Here is a 16,025-nt window from a genome sequence, read left to right on the forward strand (position 1 = left end):
CATGTTTAACAGTGCATGAAATGTTGTCTAAAACAAAAAAGAATGATGCATTTTATGGCTGGATCTGGTTTTATTACATTCTGAATTGGACGTTGAAAATGAGCTTATCTCAGCCAGCAGCGAGGTCAAATCACAGTAATGCAAACTCACTCATAGACATAGATTTTCACTTGCAACTTGCTTTAACATGTTTAACAGTGCATGAAATGTTGTCTAAAACAAAAAAGAATGATGCATTTTATGGCTGGATCTGGTTTTATTACATTCTGAATTGGACGTTGAAAATGAGCTTATCTCAGCCAGCAGAGAGGTCAAATCACAGTAATGCAAACTCAGTCAGAGACATAGATTTTCACTTGCAACTTGCTTTAACATGTTTAACAGTGCATGAAATGTTGTCTAAAACAAAAAAGAATGATGCATTTTATGGCTGGATCTGGTTTTATTACATTCTGAATTGGACGTTGAAAATGAGCTTATCTCAGCCAGCAGAGAGGTCAAATCACAGTAATGCAAACTCAGTCAGAGACATAGATTTTCACTTGCAACTTGCTTTAACATGTTTAACAGTGCATGAAATGTTGTCTAAAACAAAAAAGAATGATGCATTTTATAGCTGGATCTGGTTTTATTACATTCTGAATTGGACGTTGAAAATGAGCTTATCTCAGCCAGCAGAGAGGTCAAATCACAGTAATGCAAACTCAGTCAGAGACATAGATTTTCACTTGCAACTTGCTTTAACATGTTTAACAGTGCATGAAATGTTGTCTAAAACAAAAAAGAATGATGCATTTTATAGCTGGATCAGGTTTTATTACATTCTGAATTGGACGTTGAAAATGAGCTTATCTCAGCCAGCAGTGAGGTCAAATCACAGTAATGCAAACTCAGTCAGAGACATAGATTTTCACTTGCAACTTGCTTTAACATGTTTAACAGTGCATGAAATGTTGTCTAAAACAAAAAAGAATGATGCATTTTATGGCTGGATCTGGTTTTATTACATTCTGAATTGGACGTTGAAAATGAGCTTATCTCAGCCAGCAGAGAGGTCAAATCACAGTAATGCAAACTCAGTCAGAGACATAGATTTTCACTTGCAACTTGCTTTAACATGTTTAACAGTGCATGAAATGTTGTCTAAAACAAAAAAGAATGATGCATTTTATAGCTGGATCTGGTTTTATTACATTCTGAATTGGACGTTGAAAATGAGCTTATCTCAGCCAGCAGAGAGGTCAAATCACAGTAATGCAAACTCAGTCAGAGACATAGATTTTCACTTGCAACTTGCTTTAACATGTTTAAGAGTGCATGAAATGTTGTCTAAAACAAAAAAGAATGATGCATTTTATGGCTGGATCTGGTTTTATTACATTCTGAATTGGACGTTGAAAATGAGCTTATCTCAGCCAGCAGAGAGGTCAAATCACAGTAATGCAAACTCAGTCAGAGACATAGATTTTCACTTGCAACTTGCTTTAACATGTTTAACAGTGCATGAAATGTTGTCTAAAACAAAAAAGAATGATGCATTTTATAGCTGGATCTGGTTTTATTACATTCTGAATTGGACGTTGAAAATGAGCTTATCTCAGCCAGCAGTGAGGTCAAATCACAGTAATGCAAACTCAGTCAGAGACATAGATTTTCACTTGCAACTTGCTTTAACATGTTTAACAGTGCATGAAATGTTGTCTAAAACAAAAAAGAATGATGCATTTTATGGCTGGATCTGGTTTTATTACATTCTGAATTGGACGTTGAAAATGAGCTTATCTCAGCCAGCAGAGAGGTCTAATGCAAACTCAGTCAGAAACATAGATTTTCACTTGCAACTTGCTTTAACATGTTTAACAGTGCATGAAATGTTGTCTAAAACAAAAAAGAATGATGCATTTTATAGCTGGATCTGGTTTTATTACATTCTGAATTGGACGTTGAAAATGAGCTTATCTCAGCCAGCAGAGAGGTCAAATCACAGTAATGCAAACTCAGTCAGAGACATAGATTTTCACTTGCAACTTGCTTTAACATGTTTAACAGTGCATGAAATGTTGTCTAAAACAAAAAAGAATGATGCATTTTATGGCTGGATCTGTTTTTATCACTTTCTGAATTGGACGTTGAAAATGAGCTTATCTCAGCCAGCAGATAGGTAATCACAGTAATGCAAACTCAGTCAGAGACATAGATTTTCACTTGCAACTTGCTTTAACATGTTTAACAGTGCATGAAATGTTGTCTAAAACAAAAAAGAATGATGCATTTTATGGCTGGATCTGGTTTTATTACATTCTGAATTGGACGTTGAAAATGAGCTTATCTCAGCCAGCAGAGAGGTCAAATCACAGTAATGCAAACTCAGTCAGAGACATAGATTTTCACTTGCAACTTGCTTTAACATGTTTAACAGTGCATGAAATGTTGTCTAAAACAAAAAAGAATGATGCATTTTATAGCTGGATCAGGTTTTATTACATTCTGAATTGGACGTTGAAAATGAGCTTATCTCAGCCAGCAGAGAGGTCAAATCACAGTAATGCAAACTCAGTCAGAGACATAGATTTTCACTTGCAACTTGCTTTAACATGTTTAACAGTGCATGAAATGTTGTCTAAAACAAAAAAGAATGATGCATTTTATGGCTGGATCTGGTTTTATTACATTCTGAATTGGACGTTGAAAATGAGCTTATCTCAGCCAGCAGAGAGGTCTAATCACAGTAATGCAAACTCAGTCAGAGACATAGATTTTCACTTGCAACTTGCTTTAACATGTTTAACAGTGCATGAAATGTTGTCTAAAACAAAAAAGAATGATGCATTTTATAGCTGGATCTGGTTTTATTACATTCTGAATTGGACGTTGAAAATGAGCTTATCTCAGCCAGCAGAGAGGTCAAATCACAGTAATGCAAACTCAGTCAGAGACATAGATTTTCACTTGCAACTTGCTTTAACATGTTTAACAGTGCATGAAATGTTGTCTAAAACAAAAAAGAATGATGCATTTTATAGCTGGATCTGGTTTTATTACATTCTGAATTGGACGTTGAAAATGAGCTTATCTCAGCCAGCAGAGAGGTCAAATCACAGTAATGCAAACTCAGTCAGAGACATAGATTTTCACTTGCAACTTGCTTTAACATGTTTAACAGTGCATGAAATGTTGTCTAAAACAAAAAAGAATGATGCATTTTATGGCTGGATCTGGTTTTATCACTTTCTGAATTGGACGTTGAAAAGGAGCTTATCTCAGCCAGCAGAGAGGTCAAATCACAGTAATGCAAACTCAGTCAGAGACATAGATTTTCACTTGCAACTTGCTTTAACATGTTTAACAGTGCATGAAATGTTGTCTAAAACAAAAAAGAATGATGCATTTTATGGCTGGATCTGGTTTTATTACATTCTGAATTGGACGTTGAAAATGAGCTTATCTCAGCCAGCAGAGAGGTCAAATCACAGTAATGCAAACTCACTCATAGACATAGATTTTCACTTGCAACTTGCTTTAACATGTTTAACAGTGCATGAAATGTTGTCTAAAACAAAAAAGAATGATGCATTTTATGGCTGGATCTGGTTTTATTACATTCTGAATTGGACGTTGAAAATGAGCTTATCTCAGCCAGCAGAGAGGTCAAATCACAGTAATGCAAACTCAGTCAGAGACATAGATTTTCACTTGCAACTTGCTTTAACATGTTTAACAGTGCATGAAATGTTGTCTAAAACAAAAAAGAATGATGCATTTTATAGCTGGATCTGGTTTTATTACATTCTGAATTGGACGTTGAAAATGAGCTTATCTCAGCCAGCAGAGAGGTCAAATCACAGTAATGCAAACTCAGTCAGAGACATAGATTTTCACTTGCAACTTGCTTTAACATGTTTAAGAGTGCATGAAATGTTGTCTAAAACAAAAAAGAATGATGCATTTTATGGCTGGATCTGGTTTTATTACATTCTGAATTGGACGTTGAAAATGAGCTTATCTCAGCCAGCAGAGAGGTCAAATCACAGTAATGCAAACTCAGTCAGAGACATAGATTTTCACTTGCAACTTGCTTTAACATGTTTAACAGTGCATGAAATGTTGTCTAAAACAAAAAAGAATGATGCATTTTATAGCTGGATCTGGTTTTATTACATTCTGAATTGGACGTTGAAAATGAGCTTATCTCAGCCAGCAGAGAGGTCAAATCACAGTAATGCAAACTCAGTCAGAGACATAGATTTTCACTTGCAACTTGCTTTAACATGTTTAACAGTGCATGAAATGTTGTCTAAAACAAAAAAGAATGATGCATTTTATAGCTGGATCAGGTTTTATTACATTCTGAATTGGACGTTGAAAATGAGCTTATCTCAGCCAGCAGTGAGGTCAAATCACAGTAATGCAAACTCAGTCAGAGACATAGATTTTCACTTGCAACTTGCTTTAACATGTTTAACAGTGCATGAAATGTTGTCTAAAACAAAAAAGAATGATGCATTTTATGGCTGGATCTGGTTTTATTACATTCTGAATTGGACGTTGAAAATGAGCTTATCTCAGCCAGCAGAGAGGTCTAATGCAAACTCAGTCAGAAACATAGATTTTCACTTGCAACTTGCTTTAACATGTTTAACAGTGCATGAAATGTTGTCTAAAACAAAAAAGAATGATGCATTTTATGGCTGGATCTGGTTTTATTACATTCTGAATTGGACGTTGAAAATGAGCTTATCTCAGCCAGCAGAGAGGTCAAATCACAGTAATGCAAACTCAGTCAGAGACATAGATTTTCACTTGCAACTTGCTTTAACATGTTTAACAGTGCATGAAATGTTGTCTAAAACAAAAAAGAATGATGCATTTTATGGCTGGATCTGGTTTTATTACATTCTGAATTGGACGTTGAAAATGAGCTTATCTCAGCCAGCAGAGAGGTCAAATCACAGTAATGCAAACTCAGTCAGAGACATAGATTTTCACTTGCAACTTGCTTTAACATGTTTAACAGTGCATGAAATGTTGTCTAAAACAAAAAAGAATGATGCATTTTATAGCTGGATCTGGTTTTATTACATTCTGAATTGGACGTTGAAAATGAGCTTATCTCAGCCAGCAGAGAGGTCAAATCACAGTAATGCAAACTCAGTCAGAGACATAGATTTTCACTTGCAACTTGCTTTAACATGTTTAACAGTGCATGAAATGTTGTCTAAAACAAAAAAGAATRATGCATTTTATAGCTGGATCTGATTTTATTACATTCTGAATTGGACGTTGAAAATGAGCTTATCTCAGCCAGCAGAGAGGTCAAATCACAGTAATGCAAACTCAGTCAGAGACATAGATTTTCACTTGCAACTTGCTTTAACATGTTTAACAGTGCATGAAATGTTGTCTAAAACAAAAAAGAATGATGCATTTTATGGCTGGATCTGGTTTTATCACTTTCTAAATTGGACGTTGAAAATGAGCTTATCTCAGCCAGCAGAGAGGTCAAATCACAGTAATGCAAACTCAGTCAGAGACATACATTTTCACTTGCAACTTGCTTTAACATGTTTAACAGTGCATGAAATGTTGTCTAAAACAAAAAAGAATGATGCATTTTATGGCTGGATCTGGTTTTATTACATTCTGAATTGGACGTTGAAAATGAGCTTATCTCAGCCAGCAGAGAGGTYAAATCACAGTAATGCAAACTCAGTCAGAGACATAGATTTTCACTTGCAACTTGCTTTAACATGTTTAACAGTGCATGAAATGTTGTCTAAAACAAAAAAGAATAATGCATTTTATAGCTGGATCTGATTTTATTACATTCTGAATTGGACGTTGAAAATGAGCTTATCTCAGCCAGCAGAGAGGTCAAATCACAGTAATGCAAACTCAGTCAGAGACATAGATTTTCACTTGCAACTTGCTTTAACATGTTTAACAGTGCATGAAATGTTGTCTAAAACAAAAAAGAATGATGCATTTTATGGCTGGATCTGGTTTTATCACTTTCTGAATTGGACGTTGAAAATGAGCTTATCTCAGCCAGCAGAGAGGTCAAATCACAGTAATGCAAACTCAGTCAGAGACATACATTTTCACTTGCAACTTGCTTTAACATGTTTAACAGTGCATGAAATGTTGTCTAAAACAAAAAAGAATGATGCATTTTATGGCTGGATCTGGTTTTATTACATTCTGAATTGGACGTTGAAAATGAGCTTATCTCAGCCAGCAGAGAGGTCAAATCACAGTAATGCAAACTCAGTCAGAGACATAGATTTTCACTTGCAACTTGCTTTAACATGTTTAACAGTGCATGAAATGTTGTCTAAAACAAAAAAGAATGATGCATTTTATGGCTGGATCTGATTTTATTACATTCTGAATTGGACGTTGAAAATGAGCTTATCTCAGCCAGCAGAGAGGTCAAATCACAGTAATGCAAACTCAGTCAGAGACATAGATTTTCACTTGCAACTTGCTTTAACATGTTTAACAGTGCATGAAATGTTGTCTAAAACAAAAAAGAATGATGCATTTTATAGCTGGATCTGGTTTTATTACATTCTGAATTGGACGTTGAAAATGAGCTTATCTCAGCCAGCAGAGAGGTCAAATCACAGTAATGCAAACTCAGTCAGAGACATAGATTTTCACTTGCAACTTGCTTTAACATGTTTAACAGTGCATGAAATGTTGTCTAAAACAAAAAAGAATGATGCATTTTATGGCTGGATCTGGTTTTATCACTTTCTGAATTGGACGTTGAAAATGAGCTTATCTCAGCCAGCAGAGAGGTCAAATCACAGTAATGCAAACTCAGTCAGAGACATAGATTTTCACTTGCAACTTGCTTTAACATGTTTAACAGTGCATGAAATGTTGTCTAAAACAAAAAAGAATGATGCATTTTATGGCTGGATCTGGTTTTATTACATTCTGAATTGGACGTTGAAAATGAGCTTATCTCAGCCAGCAGAGAGGTCAAATCACAGTAATGCAAACTCAGTCAGAGACATAGATTTTCACTTGCAACTTGCTTTAACATGTTTAACAGTGCATGAAATGTTGTCTAAAACAAAAAAGAATGATGCATTTTATGGCTGGATCTGGTTTTATTACATTCTGAATTGGACGTTGAAAATGAGCTTATCTCAGCTAGCAGAGAGGTCAAATCACAGTAATGCAAACTCAGTCAGAGACATAGATTTTCACTTGCAACTTGCTTTAACATGTTTAACAGTGCATGAAATGTTGTCTAAAACAAAAAAGAATGATGCATTTTATGGCTGGATCTGGTTTTATTACATTCTGAATTGGACGTTGAAAATGAGCTTATCTCAGCCAGCAGAGAGGTCAAATCACAGTAATGCAAACTCAGTCAGAGACATAGATTTTCACTTGCAACTTGCTTTAACATGTTTAACAGTGCATGAAATGTTGTCTAAAACAAAAAAGAATGATGCATTTTATGGCTGGATCTGGTTTTATTACATTCTGAATTGGACGTTGAAAATGAGCTTATCTCAGCCAGCAGAGAGGTCAAATCACAGTAATGCAAACTCAGTCAGAGACATAGATTTTCACTTGCAACTTGCTTTAACATGTTTAASAGTGCATGAAATGTTGTCTAAAACAAAAAAGAATGATGCATTTTATGGCTGGATCTGGTTTTATTACATTCTGAATTGGACGTTGAAAATGAGCTTATCTCAGCCAGCAGAGAGGTCAAATCACAGTAATGCAAACTCAGTCAGAGACATAGATTTTCACTTGCAACTTGCTTTAACATGTTTAACAGTGCATGAAATGTTGTCTAAAACAAAAAAGAATGATGCATTTTATAGCTGGATCTGGTTTTATTACATTCTGAATTGGACGTTGAAAATGAGCTTATCTCAGCCAGCAGTGAGGTCAAATCACAGTAATGCAAACTCAGTCAGAGACATAGATTTTCACTTGCAACTTGCTTTAACATGTTTAACAGTGCATGAAATGTTGTCTAAAACAAAAAAGAATGATGCATTTTATGGCTGGATCTGGTTTTATTACATTCTGAATTGGACGTTGAAAATGAGCTTATCTCAGCCAGCAGAGAGGTCTAATGCAAACTCAGTCAGAAACATAGATTTTCACTTGCAACTTGCTTTAACATGTTTAACAGTGCATGAAATGTTGTCTAAAACAAAAAAGAATGATGCATTTTATAGCTGGATCTGGTTTTATTACATTCTGAATTGGACGTTGAAAATGAGCTTATCTCAGCCAGCAGAGAGGTCAAATCACAGTAATGCAAACTCAGTCAGAGACATAGATTTTCACTTGCAACTTGCTTTAACATGTTTAACAGTGCATGAAATGTTGTCTAAAACAAAAAAGAATGATGCATTTTATGGCTGGATCTGTTTTTATCACTTTCTGAATCGGACGTTGAAAATGAGCTTATCTCAGCCAGCAGATAGGTAATCACAGTAATGCAAACTCAGTCAGAGACATAGATGTTCACTTGCAACTTGCTTTAACATGTTTAACAGTGCATGAAATGTTGTCTAAAACAAAAAAGAATGATGCATTTTATGGCTGGATCTGGTTTTATTACATTCTGAATTGGACGTTGAAAATGAGCTTATCTCAGCCAGCAGAGAGGTCAAATCACAGTAATGCAAACTCAGTCAGAGACATAGATTTTCACTTGCAACTTGCTTTAACATGTTTAACAGTGCATGAAATGTTGTCTAAAACAAAAAAGAATGATGCATTTTATAGCTGGATCAGGTTTTATTACATTCTGAATTGGACGTTGAAAATGAGCTTATCTCAGCCAGCAGAGAGGTCAAATCACAGTAATGCAAACTCAGTCAGAGACATAGATTTTCACTTGCAACTTGCTTTAACATGTTTAACAGTGCATGAAATGTTGTCTAAAACAAAAAAGAATGATGCATTTTATGGCTGGATCTGGTTTTATTACATTCTGAATTGGACGTTGAAAATGAGCTTATCTCAGCCAGCAGAGAGGTCTAATGCAAACTCAGTCAGAAACATAGATTTCACTTGCAACTTGCTTTAACATGTTTAACAGTGCATGAAATGTTGTCTAAAACAAAAAAGAATGATGCATTTTATGGCTGGATCTGGTTTTATTACATTCTGAATTGGACGTTGAAAATGAGCTTATCTCAGCCAGCAGAGAGGTCAAATCACAGTAATGCAAACTCAGTCAGAGACATAGATTTTCACTTGCAACTTGCTTTAACATGTTTAAGAGTGCATGAAATGTTGTCTAAAACAAAAAAGAATGATGCATTTTATGGCTGGATCTGTTTTTATCACTTTCTGAATTGGACGTTGAAAATGAGCTTATCTCAGCCAGCAGAGAGGTCAAATCACAGTAATGCAAACTCAGTCAGAGACATAGATTTTCACTTGCAACTTGCTTTAACATGTTTAACAGTGCATGAAATGTTGTCTAAAACAAAAAAGAATGATGCATTTTATGGCTGGATCTGGTTTTATTACATTCTGAATTGGACGTTGAAAATGAGCTTATCTCAGCCAGCAGAGAGGTTTAATCACAGTAATGCAAACTCAGTCAGAGACATAGATTTTCACTTGCAACTTGCTTTAACATGTTTAACAGTGCATGAAATGTTGTCTAAAACAAAAAAGAATGATGCATTTTATGGCTGGATCTGGTTTTATTACATTCTGAATTGGACGTTGAAAATGAGCTTATCTCAGCCAGCAGAGAGGTCAAATCACAGTAATGCAAACTCAGTCAGAGACATAGATTTTCACTTGCAACTTGCTTTAACATGTTTAACAGTGCATGAAATGTTTTCTAAAACAAAAAAGAATGATGCATTTTATGGCTGGATCTAGTTTTATTACATTCTGAATTGGACGTTGAAAATGAGCTTATCTCAGCCAGCAGAGAGGTCAAATCACAGTAATGCAAACTCAGTCAGAGACATAGAATTTCATTTGCAACTTGCTTTAACATGTTTAACAGTGCATGAAATGTTGTCTAAAACAAAAAAGAATGATGCATTTTATGGCTGGATCTGGTTTTATTACATTCTGAATTGGACGTTGAAAATGAGCTTATCTCAGCCAGCAGAGAGGTCAAATCACAGTAATGCAAACTCAGTCAGAGACATAGATTTTCACTTGCAACTTGCTTTAACATGTTTAACAGTGCATGAAATGTTGTCTAAAACAAAAAAGAAGGATGCATTTTATAGCTGGATCAGGTTTTATTACATTCTGAATTGGACGTTGAAAATGAGCTTATCTCAGCCAGCAGAGAGGTCAAATCACAGTAATGCAAACTCAGTCAGAGACATAGATTTTCACTTGCAACTTGCTTTAACATGTTTAACAGTGCATGAAATGTTGTCTAAAACAAAAAAGAATGATGCATTTTATGGCTGGATCTGGTTTTATTACATTCTGAATTGGACGTTGAAAATGAGCTTATCTCAGCCAGCAGAGAGGTCAAATCACAGTAATGCAAACTCAGTCAGAGACATAGATTTTCACTTGCAACTTGCTTTAACATGTTTAACAGTGCATGAAATGTTTTCTAAAACAAAAAAGAATGATGCATTTTATGGCTGGATCTGGTTTTATTACATTCTGAATTGGACGTTGAAAATGAGCTTATCTCAGCCAGCAGAGAGGTCAAATCACAGTAATGCAAACTCAGTCAGAGACATAGATTTTCATTTGCAACTTGCTTTAACATGTTTAACAGTGCATGAAATGTTGTCTAAAACAAAAAAGAATGATGCATTTTATAGCTGGATCAGGTTTTATTACATTCTGAATTGGACGTTGAAAATGAGCTTATCTCAGCCAGCAGAGAAGTCAAATCACAGTAATGCAAACTCAGTCAGAGACATAGATTTTCACTTGCAACTTGCTTTAACATGTTTAACAGTGCATGAAATGTTGTCTAAAACAAAAAAGAATGATGCATTTTATGGCTGGATCTGTTTTTATCACTTTCTGAATTGGACGTTGAAAATGAGCTTATCTCAGCCAGCAGAGAGGTCAAATCACAGTAATGCAAACTCAGTCAGAGACATAGATTTTCACTTGCAACTTGCTTTAACATGTTTAACAGTGCATGAAATGTTGTCTAAAACAAAAAAGAATGATGCATTTTATGGCTGGATCTGGTTTTATTACATTCTGAATTGGACGTTGAAAATGAGCTTATCTCAGCCAGCAGAGAGGTCTAATGCAAACTCAGTCAGAAACATAGATTTTCACTTGCAACTTGCTTTAACATGTTTAACAGTGCATGAAATGTTGTCTAAAACAAAAAAGAATGATGCATTTTATGGCTGGATCTGGTTTTATTACATTCTGAATTGGACGTTGAAAATGAGCTTATCTCAGCCAGCAGAGAGGTCAAATCACAGTAATGCAAACTCAGTCAGAGACATAGATTTTCACTTGCAACTTGCTTTAACATGTTTAAGAGTGCATGAAATGTTGTCTAAAACAAAAAAGAATGATGCATTTTATGGCTGGATCTGTTTTTATCACTTTCTGAATTGGACGTTGAAAATGAGCTTATCTCAGCCAGCAGAGAGGTCAAATCACAGTAATGCAAACTCAGTCAGAGACATAGATTTTCACTTGCAACTTGCTTTAACATGTTTAACAGTGCATGAAATGTTGTCTAAAACAAAAAAGAAGGATGCATTTTATAGCTGGATCAGGTTTTATTACATTCTGAATTGGACGTTGAAAATGAGCTTATCTCAGCCAGCAGAGAGGTTTAATCACAGTAATGCAAACTCAGTCAGAGACATAGATTTTCACTTGCAACTTGCTTTAACATGTTTAACAGTGCATGAAATGTTGTCTAAAACAAAAAAGAATGATGCATTTTATGGCTGGATCTGGTTTTATTACATTCTGAATTGGACGTTGAAAATGAGCTTATCTCAGCCAGCAGAGAGGTCTAATGCAAACTCAGTCAGAAACATAGATTTTCACTTGCAACTTGCTTTAACATGTTTAACAGTGCATGAAATGTTGTCTAAAACAAAAAAGAATGATGCATTTTATGGCTGGATCTGGTTTTATTACATTCTGAATTGGACGTTGAAAATGAGCTTATCTCAGCCAGCAGAGAGGTCAAATCACAGTAATGCAAACTCAGTCAGAGACATAGATTTTCACTTGCAACTTGCTTTAACATGTTTAACAGTGCATGAAATGTTGTCTAAAACAAAAAAGAATGATGCATTTTATGGCTGGATCTGTTTTTATCACTTTCTGAATTGGACGTTGAAAATGAGCTTATCTCAGCCAGCAGAGAGGTCAAATCACAGTAATGCAAACTCAGTCAGAGACATAGATTTTCACTTGCAACTTGCTTTAACATGTTTAACAGTGCATGAAATGTTGTCTAAAACAAAAAAGAATGATGCATTTTATGGCTGGATCTGGTTTTATTACATTCTGAATTGGACGTTGAAAATGAGTTTATCTCAGCCAGCAGAGAGGTCAAATCACAGTAATGCAAACTCAGTCAGAGACATAGATTTTCACTTGCAACTTGCTTTAACATGTTTAACAGTGCATGAAATGTTGTCTAAAACAAAAAAGAATGATGCATTTTATAGCTGGATCAGGTTTTATTACATTCTGAATTGGACGTTGAAAATGAGCTTATCTCAGCCAGCAGTGAGGTCAAATCACAGTAATGCAAACTCAGTCAGAGACATAGATTTTTACTTGCAACTTGCTTTAACATGTTTAACAGTGCATGAAATGTTGTCTAAAACAAAAAAGAATGATGCATTTTATGGCTGGATCTGGTTTTATTACATTCTGAATTGGACGTTGAAAATGAGCTTATCTCAGCCAGCAGAGAGGTCAAATCACAGTAATGCAAACTCAGTCAGAGACATAGATTTTCACTTGCAACTTGCTTTAACATGTTTAACAGTGCATGAAATGTTTTCTAAAACAAAAAAGAATGATGCATTTTATGGCTGGATCTGGTTTTATTACATTCTGAATTGGACGTTGAAAATGAGCTTATCTCAGCCAGCAGAGAGGTCAAATCACAGTAATGCAAACTCAGTCAGAGACATAGATTTTCACTTGCAACTTGCTTTAACATGTTTAACAGTGCATGAAATGTTGTCTAAAACAAAAAAGAATGATGCATTTTATAGCTGGATCTGGTTTTATTACATTCTGAATTGGACTTTGAAAATGAGCTTATCTCAGCCAGCAGAGAGGTCAAATCACAGTAATGCAAACTCAGTCAGAGACATAGATTTTCACTTGCAACTTGCTTTAACATGTTTAACAGTGCATGAAATGTTGTCTAAAACAAAAAAGAATGATGCATTTTATGGCTGGATCTGGTTTTATCACTTTCTGAATTGGACGTTGAAAATGAGCTTATCTCAGCCAGCAGAGAGGTCAAATCACAGTAATGCAAACTCAGTCAGAGACATAGATTTTCACTTGCAACTTGCTTTAACATGTTTAAMAGTGCATGAAATGTTGTCTAAAACAAAAAAGAATGATGCATTTTATGGCTGGATCTGGTTTTATTACATTCTGAATTGGACGTTGAAAATGAGCTTATCTCAGCCAGCAGAGAGGTCAAATCACAGTAATGCAAACTCAGTCAGAGACATAGATTTTCACTTGCAACTTGCTTTAACATGTTTAACAGTGCATGAAATGTTGTCTAAAACAAAAAAGAATGATGCATTTTATAGCTGGATCTGGTTTTATTACATTCTGAATTGGACGTTGAAAATGAGCTTATCTCAGCCAGCAGAGAGGTCAAATCACAGTAATGCAAACTCAGTCAGAGACATAGATTTTCACTTGCAACTTGCTTTAACATGTTTAACAGTGCATGAAATGTTGTCTAAAACAAAAAAGAATGATGCATTTTATAGCTGGATCTGGTTTTATTACATTCTGAATTGGACGTTGAAAATGAGCTTATCTCAGCCAGCAGTGAGGTCAAATCACAGTAATGCAAACTCAGTCAGAGACATAGATTTTCACTTGCAACTTGCTTTAACATGTTTAACAGTGCATGAAATGTTGTCTAAAACAAAAAAGAATGATGCATTTTATGGCTGGATCTGGTTTTATTACATTCTGAATTGGACGTTGAAAATGAGCTTATCTCAGCCAGCAGAGAGGTCTAATGCAAACTCAGTCAGAAACATAGATTTTCACTTGCAACTTGCTTTAACATGTTTAACAGTGCATGAAATGTTGTCTAAAACAAAAAAGAATGATGCATTTTATAGCTGGATCWGGTTTTATTACATTCTGAATTGGACGTTGAAAATGAGCTTATCTCAGCCAGCAGAGARGTCAAATCACAGTAATGCAAACTCAGTCAGAGACATAGATTTTCACTTGCAACTTGCTTTAACATGTTTAACAGTGCATGAAATGTTGTCTAAAACAAAAAAGAATGATGCATTTTATGGCTGGATCTGTTTTTATCACTTTCTGAATTGGACGTTGAAAATGAGCTTATCTCAGCCAGCAGAGAGGTCAAATCACAGTAATGCAAACTCAGTCAGAGACATAGATTTTCACTTGCAACTTGCTTTAACATGTTTAACAGTGCATGAAATGTTGTCTAAAACAAAAAAGAAKGATGCATTTTATAGCTGGATCWGGTTTTATTACATTCTGAATTGGACGTTGAAAATGAGCTTATCTCAGCCAGCAGAGAGGTYWAATCACAGTAATGCAAACTCAGTCAGAGACATAGATTTTCACTTGCAACTTGCTTTAACATGTTTAACAGTGCATGAAATGTTGTCTAAAACAAAAAAGAATGATGCATTTTATGGCTGGATCTGGTTTTATTACATTCTGAATTGGACGTTGAAAATGAGCTTATCTCAGCCAGCAGAGAGGTCTAATGCAAACTCAGTCAGAAACATAGATTTTCACTTGCAACTTGCTTTAACATGTTTAACAGTGCATGAAATGTTGTCTAAAACAAAAAAGAATGATGCATTTTATGGCTGGATCTGGTTTTATTACATTCTGAATTGGACGTTGAAAATGAGCTTATCTCAGCCAGCAGAGAGGTCAAATCACAGTAATGCAAACTCAGTCAGAGACATAGATTTTCACTTGCAACTTGCTTTAACATGTTTAACAGTGCATGAAATGTTGTCTAAAACAAAAAAGAATGATGCATTTTATGGCTGGATCTGTTTTTATCACTTTCTGAATTGGACGTTGAAAATGAGCTTATCTCAGCCAGCAGAGAGGTCAAATCACAGTAATGCAAACTCAGTCAGAGACATAGATTTTCACTTGCAACTTGCTTTAACATGTTTAACAGTGCATGAAATGTTGTCTAAAACAAAAAAGAATGATGCATTTTATGGCTGGATCTGGTTTTATTACATTCTGAATTGGACGTTGAAAATGAGTTTATCTCAGCCAGCAGAGAGGTCAAATCACAGTAATGCAAACTCAGTCAGAGACATAGATTTTCACTTGCAACTTGCTTTAACATGTTTAACAGTGCATGAAATGTTGTCTAAAACAAAAAAGAATGATGCATTTTATAGCTGGATCAGGTTTTATTACATTCTGAATTGGACGTTGAAAATGAGCTTATCTCAGCCAGCAGTGAGGTCAAATCACAGTAATGCAAACTCAGTCAGAGACATAGATTTTTACTTGCAACTTGCTTTAACATGTTTAACAGTGCATGAAATGTTGTCTAAAACAAAAAAGAATGATGCATTTTATGGCTGGATCTGGTTTTATTACATTCTGAATTGGACGTTGAAAATGAGCTTATCTCAGCCAGCAGAGAGGTCAAATCACAGTAATGCAAACTCAGTCAGAGACATAGATTTTCACTTGCAACTTGCTTTAACATGTTTAACAGTGCATGAAATGTTKTCTAAAACAAAAAAGAATGATGCATTTTATGGCTGGATCTGGTTTTATTACATTCTGAATTGGACGTTGAAAATGAGCTT

This window comes from Danio rerio, chromosome 8 (assembly GCF_049306965.1).
Source record: "Danio rerio strain Tuebingen ecotype United States chromosome 8, GRCz12tu, whole genome shotgun sequence".
Lineage (NCBI taxonomy): Eukaryota > Metazoa > Chordata > Actinopteri > Cypriniformes > Danionidae > Danio > Danio rerio.